Source organism: Rhinoderma darwinii, chromosome 1 (assembly GCF_050947455.1).
Source record: "Rhinoderma darwinii isolate aRhiDar2 chromosome 1, aRhiDar2.hap1, whole genome shotgun sequence".
NCBI classification, from domain to species: Eukaryota; Metazoa; Chordata; class Amphibia; order Anura; family Rhinodermatidae; genus Rhinoderma; species Rhinoderma darwinii.
Genome location: NC_134687.1, coordinates 643,103,587 through 643,127,455, shown reverse-complemented (window position 1 = coordinate 643,127,455; position 23,869 = coordinate 643,103,587). Strand labels below are relative to the sequence as shown.

General features: G+C 43.2%; 1 protein-coding gene across 1 annotated transcript in view; it reads right to left on the bottom strand.

Annotated features, from left to right (window-relative positions):
• Nucleotides 1-23,869, bottom strand: part of LOC142660517 (uncharacterized) — a 479,487-nt gene that overhangs the window by 417,625 nt on the left and 37,993 nt on the right. The gene's annotated exons all lie outside the window — the stretch shown is intronic.

The following is a 23,869-nucleotide window of genomic DNA, read 5'->3' as shown; positions in this document are numbered from 1 at the left end:
TATCATTGGAAGCGCAGAGGTTGCTGCTGTCGAAACTAAATGTATTAAAAGACAGCCAGACTTTGGGTGCTTACAAAACAGCCAGACTTTGTCTCCAGGACAAAAGTCAGGAGGAATTCTGCATCTTTCAGCTTTGACAATAGCCTCCTTTGCCTCCTTTTAAATGCGCAGGAAGTCAGCATGGGACAGATTAGCTGCTGGGACCTCAGATAAAGTTGGGACTGATAGAGCAACTTTCGGATGTTGCCAATAGACCAGAAAGAAAGGAGAAGATTACGTAGATTCCCCAGTATAATTATTATAGGCAAATTCTGGCCACGGAAGGAGATTAGTCCAATCATCTTGCAAGGGAGAAATGAATTTTCTGAGGACGTTTTCTAATACCTGGTTTATTGATTTAAAAGTTATGAGCTTTTTTTTCTAAATATGGAAAGGAGCCTTTATTAGACAACTGGGAGGGAGGTAACACCAGCGATTCTCCTGAGGTGGAGCCATCTCACAGCCTCTGACACTGTCCAATCGGCATCAAGTTGCTTCACAGTGTAAATTACTAAAGCTGGAGGGAAGTGGGATCAATTCAAACAGCCATATCTCGGGCTGGGAACCACCTAGAACAGTGGTTCTGGTGGCTTATGAAAGAGGAGATTCTAGTCTTTCATATGACACCAGGACCGCAGTTCTAGCTGTGCGAGAACCCGAGATATCGTCAGTTAAACACACAAGTGGTTATAGAAGCTGTATTCTATATGATCACGTTGTGTTTTGCTGGGACGGGAAGGGGTAGAATGTATGGTGGTTGGACATGGTCATACAGAAAACATTGCACTGCCCAGAGTGAAAAGAAAGAGTCACCTCCTATTTGGCAATTAGAGCCACATTAGCATATTTAGAAAAATGATCATAACTTTGCAAATGATACACGTTTTAAAAAAAAAAATCAAACCACACAGTAATTATCAGCAGCAAAGCGCCTATTAGATTAGTTAGGAAATAGGGAATTAATAAACTGGGGACAGAGCCTCTTTAAATGTAGGGTCCGGCATCTGATTAGTGACAGAGCAGTGGAGTACAGCATAATCACGATATGATTGCAATTAAACTTCTCTGTTACCTAGCGCAAGCGCATTACCTTATTTTTATCGCTTCACGGAGGCAGAAAATTCAAGATGTAGTCGGCAGGATTTGAACCTGCGCGGGGATTTCTAGTCCATCGCCTTAACCACTCAGCCACGACTACAGATAAAGAACTCTGCCCCAAGACCCTGCTGAGCTCAGTAAGTTTATCATTGGAAGCGCAGACGTTGCTGCTGTCGAAACTAAAGGCATTAAAAGACAGCCAGACTTTGGGTGCTTACAAAACAGCCAGACTTTGTCTCCAGGACAAAAGTAAGGAGGAATTCTGCATCTTTCAGCTTTGACAATAGCCTCCTTTGCTTCCTTTTAAATGCGCAGGAAGTCAGCATGGGACAGATTAGCTGCTGGGACCTCAGATAAAGTTGGGACTGGTAGAGTAACTTTCGGATGTTGCCAATAGACCAGAAAGAAAGGAGAAGATTACGCAGATTCCCCAGTATAATTATTATAGGCAAATTCTGGCCACGGAAGGAGCCGTTTTCTAATACATGGTTTATTAATTTAAAAGTTATGAGCTTTTTTTCTAAATATGGAAAGGAGCCTTTATTAGACAACTGGGAGGGAGGTAACACCAGCGATTCTCCTGAGGTGGAGCTATCTCACAGCCTCTGACACTGTCCAATCGGCATGAAGTTGCTTCACAGTGTAAATGACTAAAGCTGGAGGGAAGGGGGATCAATTCAAACAGCCATATCTCGGGCTGGGGACCACCTAGAACAGTGGTTCTGGAGGCATATGAAAGAGGAGATTCTAGCCCTTCACCAGGACCACAGTTCTAGCTGTGCGACAACCCGAGATATCGTCAGTTAAACACACAAGCGGTTATAGAAGCTGTATTCTATATGATCACGTTGTGTTTTGCTGGGACGGGAAGGGGGAGAATGTATGGTGGTTGGACAGGGTTATACAGAAAACATTGCACTGCCCAGAGTGAAAAAAAAGAAAGAGTGACCTCCTATTTGGCAATTAGAGCCACATTAGCATATATAGAAAAATGATCATAACTTTGCAAATGATACACGTTTTTTTTTTTTTTAATCAAACCACACTGTAATTATCAGAAGCAAAGCACCTATTAGATTAGTTAGGAAATAGGGAATTAATAAACTGGGGACAGAGCCTCTTTAAATGTAGGGTCCGGCATCTGATTAGTGACAGAGCAGTGGAGTACGGCATAATCACGATATGACTGCAATTAAACTTTTTTGTTACCTAGCGAAATCGTATTACCTTATTTTTATCGCTTCACGGAGGCAGAAAATTCAAGACGTAGTCGGCAGGATTTGATCCTGCACTGTGAGACCCCAATGGATTTCTAGTCCATCGCCTTAACCACTCGGCCACGACTACAGATAAAGAACTCTGCCCCAAGACCCTGCTGAGCTCAGTAAGTTTATCATTGGAAGCGCAGAGGTTGCTGCTGTCAAAACTAAAGGCATTAAAAGACAGCCAGACTTTGGGTGCTTACAAAACAGCCAGACTTTGTCTCCAGGACAAAAGTAAGGAGGAATTCTGCACCTTTCAGCTTTGACAATAGCCTCCTTTGCCTCCTTTTAAATGCGCAGGAAGTCAGCATGGGACAGATTAGCTGCTGGGACCTCAGATAAAGTTGGGACTGGTAGAGCAACTTTCGGATGTTGCTAATAGACCAGAAAGAAAGGAGAAGATTGCGTAGATTCCCCAGTATAATTATTATAGGCAAATTCTGGCCACGGAATGAGATTAGTCCAATCATCTTGCAAATGAATCTTCTGAGGACGTTTTCTAATACCTGGTTTATTAATTTAAAAGTTATGAGCTTTTTTTCTAAATATGGAAAGGAGCCTTTATTAGACAACTGGGAGGGAGGTAACACCAGCGATTCTCCTGAGGTGGAGCTATCTCACAGCCTCTGACACTGTCCAATCGGCATGAAGTTGCTTCACAGTGTAAATGACTAAAGCTGGAGGGAAGTGGGATCAATTCAAACAGCCATATCTCGGGCTGGGGACTACCTAGAACAGTGGTTCTGGTGGCATATGAAAGAGGAGATTCTAGTCTCCAATTAGAGCCACATTAGCATATTTAGAAAAATTATCATAACTTTGCAAATGATACACGTTTTAAAAAAAAATCAAACCACACTGTAATTATCAGCAGCAAAGCGCCTATTAGATTAGTTAGGAAATAGGGAATTAATAAACTGGTGACAGAGCCTCTTTAAATGTAGTGTCCGGCTTCTGTTTAGTGACAGAGCAGTGGAGTATGGCAGGTATCTACAGGGAATGCCACAATGGGCTCTATCTACAGGGAATGCCACAAGGGGCTCTATCTATAGGGAATGCAACAAGGGGCTCTATCTAGAGGGAAAGCCACAAGGGGCTCTATCTACAGGGAACACTACAAGGGGCCCTATCTACAGGAAACGCCACAGGGAGCCCAATCTACAGGGAACGCCACATGTGGCCATATCTACAGGGACCGGCACAGGGGGCTCTATCTACAGGGAACACCACAAGGGGCTCTATCTACAGGGAACGCCACGAGGGGCTCTATTTACAGGAAACGCCACAGGGGGCTCTATCTACAGGGAACGCCACATTGGGCCCTATCTACAAGGAACGCCACAAGGGGCTCTATCTACAGGTAACGCCACAGGGGTATCTATCTACAGGAAACGCCACAGGGGGCTCTATCTAGAGGGAATGCCACAGGGGGCTCTATCCACAGGGAACGCCACATGGGGGCCTATCTACAGGGGGCACTATACAGGGAACGCTACAGGGGGCACTATACAGGGAACGCTACAGATAATGCCACCGGGGGCACTATCTACAGGGAACGCTACTACCTACAGAGGGCTCTATGGGGAGAACTATCTATAGAGGGCTCTACTGGGAGCACTATCTACAGAGGGCTCTTTGAGGGGCACTATGTACAGGGGGCACTGTGTGTGGTGCATTACTTTACAGTGTTTGACACAATTTTATTCAGGGGCACAGTGTATGTTACTATTATATTCAGGAACACAGTGTGTAGTGCTATTATATTCGGCACCGTAACTGTGCATTAGCCGGGAGAGTTGTCGCGGCTTACTGCGCACGCCGCACTGTCCTCCACCATTCTCATGTGCACAGCCTAACTAAATGGGCTGAGCACGCTTAGGATATTGAATGTGCGCATATAGGCCTATACGTGATGGATGAGTTTAATATAACGTGTGGGTAGGTCTGTACGCTTATGTAATTATATAAATAGTTTGGCAATCCACACTAAAACATTCTGGACAGGGAATTTCTTTATTTAGAGTCCACTTCAATGTAGGGGGTATTTGGAACATCATAATTTTTTATGTGCGATACACAGCAAAACACTGTGAACCCATCCCCCCCCCCCCCCCCCCGCATTTCTTCGGCCAAAAACCTGGGAACCTGTTGTTAAAAATTTGAATCCCACCCCAGGGCCCAATGGCTGAACACTCGTCAGGCCATGTGGTCGCTGTTCTTTGCCAGGTTCCAGTTTGAGATCCATTATCGCCCGGCTGACAAGAATTCGAGGGCCGATGCCTTGTCCAGGTCATTCGAAACGGAGGACACCGTGGAGTCTCCACAGAATATTATTGATCCGTCTTGTATTGTCTCTGTCAACCCCCTGCAAGTTAGGGACATTCTTCCGGGGAGGACCTTTGTGCGCCTAGCTTACAGAGGGAGAATACTCCGCTGGGGACATTCCTCGAGACTGGCAGGTCACGACCCGAGACTTAATTGCCCGTCATTTCTGGTGGCCAACGATGCCCAAAGACATCATGGACTTTGTTTCTTCTTGCTCGGTGTGTGCAGCTAACAAGGTCGCTCAATCCAAAGCTGCTGGCTTGCTCCAACCGCTGCCTGTGCCTGATGCTCCCTGGCAGCATATGGCAATGGACTTTGTTACGGATCTGCCCCCCTGCGGGTTGCAGTACTGTCTGGGTGGTGGTGGACCGATATTTGAAGATAGCCCACTTCGTTCCGCTGGCCTTCCTTCTGCTCCTCGACTGGCCAACCTGTCATCCAACCCATCCTCCGCCTACATGGCTTACCGCGGCATATTGTGTCTGATCGGGGGGTTCCAGTTAACCTCTAGGTTCTGGAGAGCCCTCTGTGAACTCCTCAATGTAAGATTGGACTTTTCCTCAGCCTACCATCCTCAGTCCAATGGTCAAGTCGAGACGATCAATCAGATCTTGGAGAACTACCTATGACATTTCATATCCAAGCGGCATGACGACTGGGTGCAGCTTCTTCCGTGGGCAGAGTTCTCATACAATAATTAGACTAGCGAGTCCACAAGAACCACACCGTTCTTCATTGTTTACGGCCAACACCCACAAATTCCTCTCCCGGTGTCCGTTATGTCCGAGGTACCAGCAGCTGATTCTGCTTTTAGGGACTTCCTGCAGATCTTGCAGCAGACTCGATCCTCCATTCTGCTGGCGGTCGACCGCATGAAACGGAAGGTAGACACAAGGAGAAGAGAACCTCAATGATCCTACTCTCCTGAATAAGTTTCTCTCCCACTCTGGCCCTAAGAGGAGGGGGTGTAAGAGAGGCGATACTGTAACATCCATGGCCGCGGACCATCAGGTTTACTCACCCCCTGAAGGCCGCAGCCATGGTCCTGTGAGCACTGGCCTGAATCTCCTCCTCAGGAGATGCCAGTGCTCCCTTCCACTTCGCTCTGCGGTGTCCCGAAGGGTGCGCGCGCACGCTCGTGCCCGGTCTTAAAGGGCCAGCGCGCGCACCTGAATCTGTTAATTAATTAGCCCATGATCCTGGACTATAAGAAGGGCTCTGCCCCTTTCTGCCTTGCCTGAGCTTTGTTGTCGTTATCTACGTTTGTATATGCCAATGGTCCCTTAAGTGGCTTCCAGTTCCCAGTGTTCCTGTTCCTGCTTCCTGTAACCTGTATCCCGTGTTATCCTGGTCCAATTGCCGTATAGTTTTGGAGTCATGCTGCGCTGATTCTACGCCTGCTCCGCTACACCAAGCCTGGTTCCTGCCTGCTGCCAAAGTCCTGTCTGTGCCTGTCCAGCTACTGTCTGAAAGTTACCACAGGTACACCTATTGAACTATAGACTCTGTCCTGTTGGCCAGCTGCCATACCGTCAAGGCGGTACGGCCCAGTGGGTCCACGTTCCCAATGTGACAAGTAGTACATCAGGGCATATGTAATCTGTGAGGCGTACATCAGGGTATATGTAATCTGTGAGCAGTACATTGGGGTATATGTAATCTGTGAGGAGTACATCCTTGTATATGTAAACTGTGAGGAGTACATCAGAATATATGTAAACTGTGAGGAGTACACCAGGGTATATGTAATGTGTGAAGAGTACATTAGGGTATATGTAATCTGTGAGGAGTACATCAGAATATATGTAATATGTGAGGAGTACATCAGGGTATATGTAATATGTGAGGAGTACATCAGGGTATATGTAAGCTGTGCGGAGTACATCAGCGTATATGTAATATGTGAGGAGTACATCAGGGTATATGTAAGCGGTGAGGAGTACATCAGGTTATATGTAATCTGTGAGGAGTACATCAGGGTATATGTAATCTGAGGAGTACATCAGGGTATATGTAAGCTGTGAGGAGTACATCAGGGTATATGTAATATGTGAGGAGTACATCAGGGTATGTGTAATCTGTGAGTAGTACATCAGGGTATATGTAATATGTGAGGAGTACATCAGGGTATATGTAATGTGTGAGGAGTACATCAGGGTATATGTAATTTGTGAGGAGTACATCAGAATATATGTAAACTGTGAGGAGTACATCAGGGCATATGTAATGTGTGAGGAGTACATAAGGGTATATGTAAGATGTGAGGAGTACATCAGGGTATATGTAAGATGTGAGGAGTACATCAGGGTATATGTAAACTGTGAGAAGTACATCAGGATATATGTAAGCTGTGAGGAGTACATCAGGGTATATGTAATATGTGAGGAGTACATCAGGGTATATGAAATCTGTGCAGAGTACATCAGAATATATGTAATATGTGAGGAGTACATCAGGGTATATGTAAGCTGTGAGGAGTACATCAGGTTATATGTAATATGTGAGGAGTACATCAGGGTATATGTAAACTGTGAGGAGTACATCAGGATATATGTAAGCTGTGAGGAGTACATCAGGGTATATGTAATATGTGAGGAGTACATCAGGGTATATGTAATCTGTGAGGAGTACATCAGGGTATATGTAATATGTGAGGAGTGCATCAGGGTATATGTAATCTGTGAGGAGTACATCAGGGTATATGTAATATGTGAGGAGTACATCAGGGTATATGTAATCTGTGCGGAGTACATCAGGGTATATGTAATATGTGAGGAGTACATCAGGGTATATGTAATATGTGAGGAGTACATCAGGGTATATGTAAGCTGTGAGGAGTACATCAGGTTCTATGTAAGATGTGAGGAGTACATCAGGGTATATGTAATATGTGAGGAGTACATCAGGGTATAAGTAAGCTGTGCGTAGTACATCAGGGTATATGTAATATGTGAGGAGTACATCAGGTTATATGTAAGATGTGAGGAGTACATCAGGGTATATGTAAGCTGTGAGGAGTACATCAGGATATATGTAAAATGTGAGGTGTACATCAGGGTATATGTAATCTGTGAGGAGTACATCAGGATATATGTAATCTGTGCGGAGTACATCAGGGTATATGTAATCTGTGAGGAGTACATCAGGGTATATGTAATATGTGAGGAGTACATCAGGGTATATGTAAACTGTGAGGAGTACATCAGGGTATATGTAATGTGTGAGGAGTACATCAGGGTATATGTAATCTGTGCAGAGTACATCAGGGTATATGTAATATGTGAGGAGTACATCAGGGTATATGTAAGCTGTGAGGAGTACATCAGGGTATATGTAATATGTGAGGAGTACATCAGGGTATATGTAATATGTGAGGAGTGCATCAGGGTATATGTAATCTGTGAGGAGTACATCAGGGTATATGTAATATGTGAGGAGTACATTAGGGTATATGTAATCTGTGCGGAGTACATCAGGGTATATGTAATATGTGAGGAGTACATCAGGGTATATGTAAGCTGTGAGGAGTACATCAGGTTATATGTAAGATGTGAGGAGTACATCAGGGTATATGTAATATGTGAGGAGTACATCAGGGTATATGTTAGCTGTGAGGAGTACATCAGGGTATAAGTAAGCTGTGCGTAGTACATCAGGGTATATGTAATATGTGAGGAGTACATCAGGTTATATGTAAGATGTGAGGAGTACATCAGGGTATATGTAATATGTGAGGAGTACATCAGGGTATATGTAAACTGTGAGGAGTACATCAGGGTATATGTATTATGTGAGGAGTACATCAGAATATATGTAAACTGTGAGGAGTACATCAGGGTATATGTAATATGTGAGGAGTACATCAGGGTATAAGTAAGCTGTGCGTAGTACATCAGGGTATATGTAATATGTGAGGAGTACATCAGGTTATATGTAAGATGTGAGGAGTACATCAGGGTATATGTAATATGTGAGGAGTACATCTGGGTATATGTAAGCTGTGAGGAGTACATCAGGGTATATGTAATATGTGAGTAGTACATCAGGGTATATGTAATATGTGAGGAGTACATCAGGGTATATGTAATATGTGTGGAGTACATCAGGGTATATGTAATATGTGAGGAGTACATCAGGGTATATGTAAACTGTGAGGAGTACATCAGGGTATATGTAATCTGTGAGGAGTACATCAGGGTATATGTAATATGTGAGTAGTACATCAGGGTATATGTAATATGTGAGGAGTACATCAGGGTATATGTAATATGTGTGGAGTACATCAGGGTATATGTAATATGTGAGGAGTACATCAGGGTATATGTAAACTGTGAGGAGTACATCAGGGTATATGTAAACTGTGAGGAGTACATCAGGGTATATGTAATGTGTGAGGAGAGATGAGGAAGGATGAGCCTCCTATTTTATTTTGTATTAAAAAAAAAAATTTTTGTTTAAAAATTCTAGTGGCCGTTCCTGCTCTGGTGTGCACCACCTATTGAATTCATAAATGTTGTGGGTATGGGAAGAGAGGGAAATAGAGCAGGACTGGTCAAGGTCGCCTTGAATTATTTTGTTATTGATACCGACTGTTGTAGGGAAAGGATTTAATTGTGTAAAGTCCCCTTTTCCTTGATTGCACAATTACTATTTGAATTAATTTTATTTTGTTTTTTATGGTATTTTTAAATTTTATTATTTTTTGTGCTTTTATTGCTTTATGCATAGCAAGTATTATTTACTTTGTTCAGATCCCTTTGACAATTTTGGTCAATGGGAAAAAGAAGGGAGTGCTGGGCTTAGTATTATAACTGTGACTTAGTTCATGATTTACACAACATAATACTGAAACTGCAGCCAGTATTAAGCAATCAGCTGGTATACCAGGAGAGAGTAAGTCTCCTGGTTTATGACCATGTAAATCTCGATCTTTTATAGCTGTTAGCACTGCAGACAGTATCAGGCAATCAGCTGATATACCTGGAGAAAGTAAGTCTCCTGGTTTATGTTCGTATAAATCACGATCTTTAATAGCTTTTAAAGTGAATGTGTTGCCAGCAAAACATGATTTTTTTTTTTTAGTTAAACAATTAGTGTATAGGTGATTAAACATTGTTCTAATTTTTTTTTTTTTTTTCACGAGTCAGGAAATATTATAAATTGGATTCAATTGGATTCTAATTTATAATATTTCCCATTGCTGGTCACTAGATGGAGCCATTCCCAAAATTGCAGCATTGCATGTGGTAAAGCAACCACATTGCTTAATGCTGCAAAATTGGGTAAAAAGCCCTCGCTCTAGTGAGCTCTCAGCATCCCCCCTCCTTTATCCTGGCTAGTGCCGGGAGAAACGAGGGGTTTGAACGGTCTAACCTCCTACACTGTGTGTCGCCATTTTTTTAGCTAACACACAGTGTAGAAGGTTTACATACAGTAGTAAACACACACTGAACAAAAACATACATAGAAATCCCTTACCTGCTCCAGTCGCCGCCGCTCCCTCCGGTCCATCCGCTCCGTCTGCTGCCGCTGCTCCATGTGCACAAGTCCGGAAGCCGCGACCGGAAGTAGTAGTCTTACTGTCCGGCCGCGACTTCCGGTCCACAGGAAAATGGCGCCGGACGGCGCGCATTTCAAATTGAACTGTGTGGGAGCGGCGCATGCGCCGTTCCCACACAGCGGCGTACATGTTAGTGGATGGAACGGGTCCCGTTCGCAGTCCCTATGGGACTGGAGCTGCCGTATTCCATGTCTGTATGTGTCGTTAATCGACACATACAGAAATGGAAAAAAAAATGACAGCCCCCATAGGGAAGAAAAAGTGTAAAAATAAGAAAAAGTAACACACAAACACACAAATTAATCCAAACGTTTTTAATAAAGCACTAACATCTTTAACATATTAAAAAAAATTTGGTGGTAACACTGTTCCTTTAACACTGCAGAAGCAGATTCAATGTCAGTATACCAGGAGAGGTAGTTGTGTGTGTCCGAACTTTGTGTGTTTAAAATCCCAGCATCATCGCTGCAGGACCTGTCAGTTGAGCAGCGAGACCGGGATTGTAGCTGTCACTGTGCTTAGGCAGGAACAGCTACCAGTTCGCAGGCACACACCACCGAACGGAGGGATCGCGAGCACAAGCTGTATTGTGCCCGCAGTATTCCGAACATAAATCTCAAAGTGTCAGCCTCGTGTGGCGTGACGTCATCGGAACTCGACCGCGCGGCTTAAGCAGACAGTATCGCCGCTCACTCTCTCTGTCCAGATTTGAGCCCAGTAGTCAGGTATTTTAATAATTTAGTGCCCTAATCTCTCCCTGTGTGTTCCTTTCCCTGATAACTGGTCGGTATTGTCCCGACGTACGGGACAATAGAGGGGGGGGTAACTTATTATTACGTATCTCTCATAGAGAATACAAGAGTGTGAAATTTGTTACATCAGCAAATGACTTTTGCATCAATTTGTATTCTATGCATGAGTGTGTTTTTTACAGAAGCAATCCATAATTTATAAATTATGTCTTTCTATCTCATATTGTAGTTTCAGCATTAGGTATATCCAATTTATTTGTTATTAATTAAATGGGTCTAAGGATATCGATTAATTTGTTTTTAGTGTTTTGTTAATTTTATGTTTCATACATCTCTCTCCTTTTATATGCTCTCCAAATTTATACTAATAATTATTTGTTTTTTATTGGTTTTATATCTAATTTTTGGGGTCTTTATTATTTATTTTAATTTTTTTATATATTTTTTATATTTATTTTTTTATATATTTATTTATGTTTTTTTATTTATTTTTACTTTATTTAATTTTTATCTCATTTTCTGTCTTATTTATTATTATAATTTTTGCATAATATTTATAAGGGAGAGTTGTACATATATTTATATGCAGAGACACTGCAGATGTCAATATAAGGGATCAGTTCTTTAACCCCTTTAGGACACAGCCTGTTTTGGCCTTGTGGACACAGATGATTTTTTCAAATCTGACATGTGTCACTTTATGTGGTAATAACTCCGGAATGCTTTTACCTATCCAAGCGATTCTGAGATTGTTTTCTCGTGACATATTGTACTTTATGTTAGTGAAAAAATTTGGTCGATAAATTCAATATTTATTTGTGAAAAACTTCAAATTTTAGCAAAAATTTGCAAAAATTAGAATTTTTCTAAATTTAAATGTATTTGCTTGTGAAACAGATTGTTATACCACACAAAATAGTTACTAGTTAACATCCCCCATATGTCTACTTTATGTTTGCATCATTTTTTTTCACGTACTTTTATTTTTCTAGGACGTTACGAGGCTTAGAACTTTAGCAGCAATTTCTCATATTTTCAATAAAATTTCAAAAGGCTATTTTTTCAGGGACCAGTTCAGTTCTGAAGTGGCTTTGAGGGCCTTATATATTAGAAAGTCCCCATAAATCACCCCATTTTGAAAACTGTACCCCTCAAGGTATTCAAAGCCACATTCAGAAAATATTTTAACCCTTTAGGCGTTTCACAGGAATGAAGGCAAAGTAGAGGTGAAATTTACAAATTTCATTTTTTTTGCCGAAATTCATTTGTAATAAAAAAAAATCTGTAACACAGAAGGTTTTACCAGAGAAACGCAACTCAATATTTATTGCCCAGATTCTGCAGATTTTAGAAATATCCAACATGTGGCCCTAGTGTCCTAATGGACTGAAGCACCGGCCTCAGAAGCAAAGGAGCACCTGGTGGATTTCGGGGCCTCCTTTACTTAGGAATATATTTTAGGCACCATGTCAGGTTTGAAGAGGTCTTGTGGTACCTAAACAGTCGAAACCCCCCCCCCCCAAAGTGACCGCATTTTGGAAACTACACCCCTCAAGACATTTTTCTAGGGGTATAGTTAGCATATTGACCCCACAGTTTTTTTTGCAGAATTTAGTGGAATTAGTCTGTGAAGATGAAAATCACCTATTTTTCTGTGGAAACATAGAATTTTTTCATTTTTACAAGGAATAAAGGAGAAAAAGCACCCCAAAATTTGTAAAGCAATTTCTCCCGATTACGGCAATACCCCATATGTGGTCGTAAACTGATGTTTGGACCCACAGCAAGGCTCAGAAGGGAGGGAGCGCCTTTTGGATTTTGGAGCGCAGATTTTGCTGGATTGGTTTTCAGTGCCATGTCGGGTTTGCAACGCCCCGGAGGGACCAAAACAGTGGAAACCCCCCAAAAGTGACCCCATTTTGGAATCTACACCCCACAAGGAATTTTTCTAGGGGTATAGTGAGCATTTTGGCCCCTCAGGATCTTTTTTAGAGCTAAGGTGACCAAAAAACAGCGATTTTGGCGCTTTAAATTCTTTATTTATTACAGCGTTCACCGTGCGCAATAAATTACGTTTTAATTTATTCTGCCGGTCGGTACGATTACGCCGATACCATATGTGTATAGTTTTTCTTAAGTTTTGCAGCGTTTGCACAATAAAATTAAGTTTCTATAAAATAATTTATTTTCGGAGACACGCTATTCTGAGCCGTAACTTTTTCATTTTTTCGTCAAAAAAGCTGTGGGAGGTCTTGTTTTTTGCGGGACGGGTTGTAGTTTTTATTGGTACCATTTTGGGGTAAATGCGACTTTTTGATCACTTTTTATTCTATATCTTGGGAGGGGTGGTGACCAAAAAATAGCGATGCTGACAGTTTTCCGTTTATTTTGTTTGCGGCGTTCACATTGCGGAAAAATTAACATTATAGTTTCATAGATTGGGTCGTTACGAACACGGTGATACCAAATATGTTTACTTTTTTTTAACGTTTTCATTTTTTCCCTATAATAAATGACTTATTATAGGAAAACAAAACCTTTTATTTTTACACTTTTATAAAACATTTTTATTTACTTTTTTTTACTTTTTACACTTTATATTTTTGTTTATTGACTTTTTTTTTACTTTTTACACTTTCTTTTTTTGACCTGCAGCTCTGATCGCTGCTAGAATACATTACACTACCTAGGTAGTGTAATGTATTCCAACTGTCAGTGTGACGTCACAGTCACTCTGACAGTTGGTCTACGAGGATCAGCAGAGGCTGATCCTCAAAGGCTGACATACATGGCAGACTTGGGGGCCGTTGTCTGGCCCCCGGGTGCCATCACAAGCATCAGAAGCCCCCACGATTGCATGGGGGCTGCTGATGCGCTACAAACCCGCTACATGCGGAGATCGCAATCGAGCCCCGCATGTAACGGGTTAATTGCCAAAATCAGCGGCGATGAGCCGCTGATCGGCAACACTGGAGAGTGTCAGCTGTCGGGGACAGCTGATCTCCAAGTTCCCAATGCACACTGTCGCCGACAGTGTGCATCGGGAACGGCACAGTGACTTTCTGTCACTCTGACAGGAAGCCTATCAGGACCAGCCGAAGGTTGGTCCTGATGGGCTTCCGTCCATGGCAGACAAGGAAGCCGCGATTTCGGACGGGGGTCTGCCGATGTGTTAGAAACCCCTAAAATTCGGCGATTGCACCCGATCGCCGAATTTAAGGGGTTAATGCGCCGAAATCAGCGGCAAAGGACCGCTGGCCGGCAAGAGGGGAGTGTCAGCTGTCGGCGACAGCTGACCTCCCGGTTCCCGGTGCACACTGTCGCCGACAGTGTGCACCGGGATTAACTCAGTAACTGTACGTCCTCGTGCGGGAAGTAACCTCCCGCAACGACGGACAGTTACGTCCTGGTGCGGATAGGGGTTAAATAAGATACACATTGTATCCCAATTTGTCCAAATTGTATTGGTAGTGTAACCGACATTCTTAATCATTTGTCAAGATGATAGTTGTCATTCTTTTAGTGGCTCATGGGATGTTTCATTATTTTTCATTATTTTTAATTACTTTGTGCATTAATTGTCTCATACTTTATGGGAGAACCTAACCAATTTTATACAGAGTAACATGGTCTGCATAGTTTGTTATATATGGGCAGAAGAATTAGAGAGGTTATGTGTTGTTTAGGTAACGATACATTTTCTCATTATAGTGGGAAACAAGATAGGTATTTCACCTATTTAGAGAAAACAGCCAAAGTTAAAAGACTCATTTAATCCACTAGGACTCACTGAGTTCATTTTGTAAATCCACTTACTCTCCTCTTTCAATAAGAGGGAGTCTATATCGCCACCTCTGATTCCTGTAGTGAGGTGGCATATGGCCCAGCCTGAAAGTTCTTTTAGATTAAGATTATGATAGAATTTAAAATGTCTGGCAACCGGAGTTGGTTGGAATAATTTATTCGGTCTTTTAGTCGACGCTTCCAGTTTATCATAATTTTTAATGCTGCCAATGTGTTCCCTTATTCTGGTTTTGAGTTCTATTTTGGTCTTTCCCACATAATATAAGTCACATGTACATTTAAGTATGTATATTACCCCTTTGGTGGCACAAGTAATGTGTTCTTGGATTTTATAATATTGTCCCATTCCATTTGTAAAGCCATTTTTCTTTTCAAGAATTTTACATGCTGTGCACAGGCCACATGGGTAGAAGCCTGGATATTTGTGAGGTTTCTTTTTTTATATGTGTGAGGAGTACATTAGGGTATATGTAATATGTGAGGAGTACATCAGGGTATATGTAATATGTGAGGACTACATCAGCGTGTATATATAAGATGTGCGGAGTACATCAGGATATATGTAAACTATGAGGAGTACATCAGGGTATATGTAATCTGTGAGGAGTACATCAGGATATTTGTAATATGTGAGGAGTACATCAGGGTATATGTAAGCTGTGAGGAGTACATCAGGGCATATGTAAACTGTGAGGAGTACATAAGGATATATGTAATCTGTGAGGAGTACATCAGGATATATGTAAGCTGTGAGGAGTACATCAGGATATATGTAATCTGTGCGGAGTACAACAGGGTATATGTAATCTGTGAGGAGTACATCAGGGCATATGTAATCTGTGAGGAGTACATCAGGGCATATGTAATCAGTGAGGAGTACATCAGGGTATATGTAATATGTGAGGAGTACATCAGGATATATGTAATCTGTGAGGAGTACATCAGGGTATATGTAATCTGTGAGGAGTACATCAGGGTATATGTAATCTATGCAGAGTACATCAGGGTATATGTAATCTGTGGGGAGTACATCAGGGTATATGTAAACTGTGAGGATTACATCAGAATATATGTAAATTGTGAGGAGTACATCAGGGTATATGTAATCTGTGAGGAGTACATCAGGGTATATGTAATCTGTGAGGAGTACATCAGGGTATATGTAAACTGTGAGGAGTACATCAGGGCATATGTAATCTGTGAGGAGTACATCAGGATATATGTAATCTGTGAGGAGTACATCAGGGTATATGTAATCTGTGAGAAGTACATCAGGGTATATGTAATCTATGCGGAGTACATCAGGGTATATGTAATCTGTGAGGAGTACATCAGAATATATGTAAATTGTGAGGAGTACATCAGGGTATATGTAATCTGTGAGGAGTACATCAGGGTATATGTAAACTGTGAGGAGTACATCATGGCATATGTAATCTGTGAGGAGTACATCAGGGCATATGTAATCAGTGAGGAGTACATCAGGGTATATGTAATATGTGAGGAGTACATCAGGATATATGTAATCTGTGAGGAGTACTTCAGGGTATATGTAATCTGTGAGGAGTACATCAGGGTATATGTAATCTATGCAGAGTACATCAGGGTATATGTAATCTGTGGGGAGTACATCAGGGTATATGTAAACTGTGAGGATTACATCAGAATATATGTAAATTGTGAGGAGTACATCAGGGTATATGTAATCTGTGAGGAGTACATCAGGGTATATGTAATCTGTGAGGAGTACATCAGGGTATATGTAAACTGTGAGGAGTACATCAGGGCATATGTAATCTGTGAGGAGTACATCAGGATATATGTAATCTGTGAGGAGTACATCAGGGTATATGTAATCTGTGAGAAGTACATCAGGGTATATGTAATCTATGCGGAGTACATCAGGGTATATGTAATCTGTGAGGAGTACATCAGAATATATGTAAATTGTGAGGAGTACATCAGGGTATATGTAATCTGTGAGGAGTACATCAGGGTATATGTAAACTGTGAGGAGTACATCAGAATATATGTAAATTGTGAGGAGTACATCAGGGTATATGTAATCTGTGAGGAGTACATCAGGGGATATGTGTATTTTTTTTATGCCGTTTACCGTACGAGGAAAATAACATTATAGTTTTATACACACAAACAGAAAAAATGGGACATAGATATCATCAAAACCACCAAAAAGGCCATACCTACTAGGTGGCCTTTTTGGTGGTTTTGATTATAGTTTTATAGTTCGGGTCGCTACAGATGCGGTAATACCAAATATGTATACTTTGATTAATGTTTTCAGTTTTTTTCTATAATAAAATACTTATTATGTGAAAAAAGGGCGTTTTTTGTTTTTTTAACTAAAAAATTTAAATTTTTTTAATTTTTCTACAAAATTTTTATTAGCTTTTTTTTTTGTCCAACTAGGGGACGTGAAGGCATGAAGCCTTGATCACTATTCTAATACACTGCACTACCTAAGTAGTGCAATATATTATAGCTGTTCTGTTATACACTGACAGTAAGCCTATAATGTACCGCTTATGGACAGGGCTTAAAAGGCTTCCATACTTGGCAGCTAGGAGGCCATTGTTAGGCCTCCAGTTGCCATAGCAATAATCGGCACACCCGTGATCTCGTCGCAGTGGTGCCGAACGGCTACAAACCACCTAGATGCAGTGGTGGCAATGGACCGCAGTATCTAATGGGGTTAATCGTTGGGTATCGGACATTGGTTCGGTTCCTACCATTACAGCAGAGCGTCAGCTGTAATATACAGTGGACACCAGTTGCCCAGCTTCTGACCCTGCTCCATCACTGTCATGTACAGTTATGTAACGCAATTTTTGAGTTCAAACAATGGACCTTGAAGAGGTGCTGCTTTGATAAATGGAATCCAAGTCAGGGGATGGAATAATAATTTATTGAGGCTTCGTGTTTCAACGCTGAACTAGCATCTTCTATGGCCAGAGGACCAACAGGGCCACTTTTTATATAGTGTGCTACATTATGTAAATCACTTAATAAACCACCAGAACACAAGTCAAAGCACAGCACTGACGTCATGTGGGGTCAGAGTAATACAAAGAAACTGGGTCAGACAAACATTTAAAAAAATAAACAAAATCATAATAAATGCAGATCAATATAAAATACAGGGTACTTACAGCGATCAAAGTCACAATAGCATGAAGAACGGATTTTATACTGTATATGTGTGTAACAATTATATAAACGGCGAGAGGGACACCCGAGTTACGGCATTTAAACAAAGGGCCACATGAGGAAAGTGAGGAGAGGCAGATTCTGGACAAATAAAACATACTAGGGATCAAAGGAACTCTCCACAGAGGTAAGACAAAAACAGCGGGATGCTATGGAAATACACAAACCTCTTAACGCCGAAGGACGGATATATCCGTCCTCTGCAGCTACTAGTTCGCGCAGGAGGACAAATATATCCGTCCTGCACTTAAACTGTCACCGTGTGTGTTTACACGGTGACAAGTCCCTGGCAACAGCTATCATAGACAGCTGAGTGTCACAGGGAGCTGTCGAGGGACCAATGACAGTGGTCCCCGTCCAGCGATTGCTGTGATTGGTCAGTCAAAGGCTGTGAGGCAGGGCAAACAGCTGTTCTCACCATTCCTGTCAGATCGTTGAGGAGAACAATGATCCTGCAAAAAGTGAAAAAAAAAAAAAAGATACTGATCACCCCCTGTACCCCATTCACCCCCTCCCCCCACCTTTGTTCTGTATTATAGTTTAAAATTTCAATATATATATATATATATATATAGAGAAAAGCGTAGAACACAGCAACGGCACCAGGACTTCAGAGTAGATGAAAGCAAAAAGTGGATTTATTCACCTCAGTAAAGCAACGTTTCGGTTCAACAGGAACCTTTCTCAAGCCAGTTCCTGTTGAACCGAAACGTTGCTTTACTGAGGTGAATAAATCCACTTTTTGCTTTCATCTACTCTGAAGTCCTGGTGCCGTTGCTGTGTTCTACGCTTCTCTCTATTCTTTTGGGGAATTGATTCACCCCCAGGTAACGAGCACATGGCCTGATTTTTTGATAACCACTGGAGTGCTGTGTTCATCTACCATTGGACTGTATATATATATATATATATATATATATATATATATATATATATATATATATAGCGTTAAGCATTTAGTTAGTGTTAGGCATTAGGTAGCGTAAGTTAGGTGTAGGGCGTTAGTTAGGGGTCAATTAGTTAGACAGTTAGTTAGGGCTAGTGTTAGGGAACATAGGTTTATAGGGTTAGTGTAGTAGGGACGTTTTAGCGTTTTATATATAAAAAAAAATGAAAAAAATGATAGTGTAGCATTTAGTTGGGGTTTAGTAGGGTTCATTATCGTTACTTAGTGTTAGGCATAGGGCATTAGGTAGGGTAAGTTAGGTGTAGGGCGTTAGTTAGGGGGCAAATAGTTAGAAATAGTTAGTTAGGGTCAGTGTTATGTTTATAGTAATAAAATGGCTCAGCGTCTATATTCGGCAGAAGAGGCCTATGCCATGATCTGCTCGGATACAGAAAGCGCAAGTGAGACTGATGAGCAATTTTTTATTTTGTCATCACCCACTAGCTCTAGTGATGAGGAGCCACAGCCAAGGCGCCGCAGGCACGATTGTCCGAATAGACACTAGTGCCATTGACACGGATTAGGTTCCCACGGAAACGTACACCCCGTGTGTTCCAGAATTTAGTTCTGTGACGGGCATCCAAATCAGCCGAGGGGTTTAGGGAGGAGGACTATTTTTAAATCTTCTTTTCAGAGGAGTTATTATTCCTGATGGTTGAGCAGAACAATTTATATGCTGTTCAATTTATCGCGTCACCCCACATCTGATGTCCTGTACGACACCCCTATCTACACAGAAGTAACGATGAGGCAGCACTTTGAGAACATACTGCGCTTCCTTCATTCTGTTGATAACACGCTTTGCCCACCCAGCAGTAACCCCAGCCATGACTGGATTTTTAAAATTAGGTCACTAATAAATAATTTAAATATAATGGTGGTTTCTCTTGGCTCAAATACCCACAAAATCTCTCTCAGACCGGAGCAGGCAAAACTAAATTGGGTATGATCCAACAAATACCCTAAATAACATATATAAAGTACAGTGAAGTTTACCGCTCAGACGGCACTGGTAACAGTCCAATATCATTCAGTATGGGCTCACTCCCAGAAAAATGCAGTGGACAGTCCGCAATCCAATGAGGGTGTGGATGGTAATTCTTATCCTTGTAGTTCCACCAAGCTCCTTATCGTCTCTCTCCACATTCAAAGAACTCCTGGTAGGAAAAGGATCTTATGTCTCTAATAGATGGAAAAAGGAAGAAACATAGTGCAACACCCTCTGCAAAAAGATTGCTCCACGCCAAGTTTAATCCATACTCACAGAAGTAAAAAGAAATAAAAGCATCAAGGTAAGTAAAAATCTTTAAAATTTCTAGGCGGCACGCCAAACACTCTCGCCCGACCCTGGCTTTCGCCCTTCCGTCTTCCTCTGGGGCATCAGAGGAAGCCGGAAGGGCGAAACCCAGGGTCGGGCGAGAGTGTTTGGCGTGCCGCCTAGAAATTTTGGATTGCGGACTGTCCACTGCATTTTTCTGGGAGAGAGCCCATACTGAATGATATTGGACTGTTACCAGTGCCGTCTGAGCGGTAAACTTCACTGTACTTAATAAATATTTTAAATGGAAAGTTTGCGGAGACATATACCCCTGAAAAAAATAATGTCGTGGATGAGTCTCTGGTCCTTTTCAAAGGCCGCCTACAATTCAGGCAATATTTGCCAAACAAGAGGGCCCGATCTGGGTTAAAAATGTATAAGCTGTGTGAAAGCGACTCGGGTTACACTCATAAATTCAGAGTGCATGTGTCATGTCCGTAGCTGCGGGCCGTCAGCTCCAATCTCCTCCTGACAGCCGCAGCCATGAGTTGGCAAACGCTGGCCCCAGCCTCCTACTCAGGAGACGCCAGCGCTCGCTTCCACTCACCTCAGCCAGATCCCATAGGGTGCGCGTGCATGCTTGTGCCCGCTCTAACAGGGGCAGCGCGTGCACCGGACTTTGATGAACATCAGGCCTTGAGTACCCTGGACTATTAGAGGGGTCCAGCCCCCTGCTTCGATGCCTGAGCGTTGTTGTTGTTTCCTAATTTTGTCTATGTGATGGCCTCCTAGTGTGTTCCTGTTCGCTGCATTCTATCCTGGTCGAGTACTGTGCTGAGCCAAAGTCGTGCCGTGCTGTATATCACGCCTGACCTGCTTCACCACGCCTGACATCTGCCTGCTGCCTAGCTCCAGCCGAGCCTGCCTTGCTACTGTCCGAGCTGCCACAGGTACCCTATCCGAACTATAGACATTGACCTGTGCCCTGTTGGCCAGCTGCCATACCGTCAATGTGGTACGGCCCAGTGCGTCCACAGACCCTTCGTGACAGTACGCTCAGGCCATGGACCCCGCGGGTCGATTCAAGACCATGACGACATCTCAAGAGATGCGGGCGGATATGCTAGACCTCCGTTCTCGACAGGACCAACTTCTCCAGGCGTTGAACATTCTTGCACATCGGCAGGAGGCACAAGCTGCCGTTCTTCCTACTACACTTCCTGGCAGTGTTGATCCTCAGACTAAACCTCTTGGCAGTGTTGACCCGCATGTTTCTTTGCCACTTCCTGGCCGCTATGATGGAGATGCAAGTACCTGTCGTGGATTTCTGAATCAGTGCCAGATCCACTTCAGCCTGTACAGTAGGACATGTTCATCTGATGGCGCAAGGGTCGCTTTCATCATCTCTCTCCTCACTGGCAAGGCTCTTACATGGGCGAACCCTATCTGGGAGAGACAAGGACCAGAGGCCCGTGACTTCCAAGCCTTCCTCTGGACTTTTCGTATGGTGTTTGATGAGCCTGGTTGGGTCTCATCTGCAGCGGCCTCTTTGATTAACCTACGCCAAGGAGAAACCTCTGTGAGTGAGTACGCCATCCACTTCCGCACCCTGGCGGGAGAGCTCTTATGGAACAATGAGGCCCTGGTGGCTGCATTCTGGCATGGACTGGCTCCTAAAATTAAGGACGAACTTGCCGCTCAAGATCTGCCATCTACCCTGGATGACCTCATTCTTCTGTCCGCCCGGATTGATATACGGATCCGAGAACGCCTCCAAGAGGTTCGTCGGGTGGGAGTTCTTCCTAGTCTGGCTCCTACTTTGCAGCAACCCCTGCTGTCCTCAGATATCGATCCTCCTAAGGAGTCTGTGATAATTGACGAGTGTAAGCTATCCACCCAGGAGAGACAACGCAGACGCAGTTCTGGACTCTGTCTTTATTGCGGCCTCGGTGGCCATCTAGTGCGCCTGTGCCCAGAAAGATCTCAAAGCCTAGGGTTGCTTGGAGTGACAACCTTGGGTAAGAGAGGACTTCCGTCTAAATTGTCCATACCTGTGACCATAGTGTCCGGTGAGAGAACGTATCAGGTCTCTGCGTATCTGGACTCTGGGTCTGCTGCTAATTTCATCCGTAGAGACCTGATGGATCTTCTTCAACTACCCACCACCCCTCTGGAGAGCCCATTGACAGTTGCTTCAGTAAATGGACTACCTCTGCCAGACCCAGTTATAGCTGTGACCAAGCCGCTAAGGGTAGGGGCTCTTCACTCTGAACTTCTGTCATTCTATGTCCTATCCAAAGCTGTTAACCCTGTGTTGCTGGGCCTGCCTTGGCTCCGACTGCATGCCCCAGTCCTGGACTGGAATTCTGGGGAGGTTCTCCAGTGGGGCCCTAAGTGCCAAAGCCGTTGCCTGGTGCAGATTTGTTCGGTTCAGCCTTCTCTGCCTCGGTCATTGGCAGGACTTGGAGAGGGGCTTCATATGAAAGTCTTCCTCCTCGGCAGTAGCCGAGTTCTTCTTTGTCAAAAAGAAAGATGGTTCTCTTCGTCCTTGTATCGACTACCGAGGTCTCAACCAGATCACGGTGAAGAATAAATATCCGTTGCCACTGGTCTCTGAACTGTTTGATCGTATACGTGGTGCCAAGATTTTTTCTAAACTAGACCTGTGTGGGGCTTACAACCTAGTCTGGATTCGCCAGGGTGATGAATGGAAGACTGCATTTAACACCCGTGATGGACACTATGAGTATCTAGTAATGCCCTTCGGCCTGTGGAATGCCTCCCGCGGTCTTCCAGGAGTTTGTGAATTACATTTTCCGTGACCTCCTCTATATTTGTGTAGTAGTCTGCCTTGATGACATCTTGATTTTTTCTCCAGATCCTATGATGCATCAGAGACATGTCCGTCAAATTCTGCTACGGTTAAGGGAGAATCGTCTGTACGCCAAGTTGGAGAAGTGCGTGTTTGACAGAGATGCTCTACCCTTCCTGGGCTACATCGTCTCGAATCGAAATGGATCCTGAGAAGGTAAAGTCTGTCCTGGAATGGCCACGTCCTCAAGGCTTGAGGGCCATACAGCGCTTTTTGGGATTCGCCAATTTTTACAGACAGTTTATTCCCAACTTCTCCTCACTGACTTCTCCTATCTCTAAACTCACTAAGAAGGGCATGAACGCCAAGGTGTGGACTCCTGAGGCAGAGTCCGCATTCAAGTCAGCCTCTATCCTCCATCATCCGGATGTCTCTCTGCAGTACTCGTTGGAGGTGGACGCATCCTCTGTCGGTGCTGGTGCACTCCTGTTCCAGAGAGGTCCCAAGGGCAAGTCAATGGTATGTGGGTATTTCTCTAAGCTCTTCTCTTCCGCAGAACGCAACTACTCGATTGGGGATCGGGAGTTACTGGCCATCAAATTGGTTCTGGAAGAGTGGAGACATCTACTAGAGGGCGCAGCTCATCCGATCCTAATTTTTACAGACCACAAGAATCTGACCTACCTCCAGACAGCCCAACGGCTGAACCCTCGTCAGGCCAGGTGGTCACTGTTGTTTGCCAGGTTCCAGTTTGAGCTCCATTATCGGCCGGCGACAAAAATGTG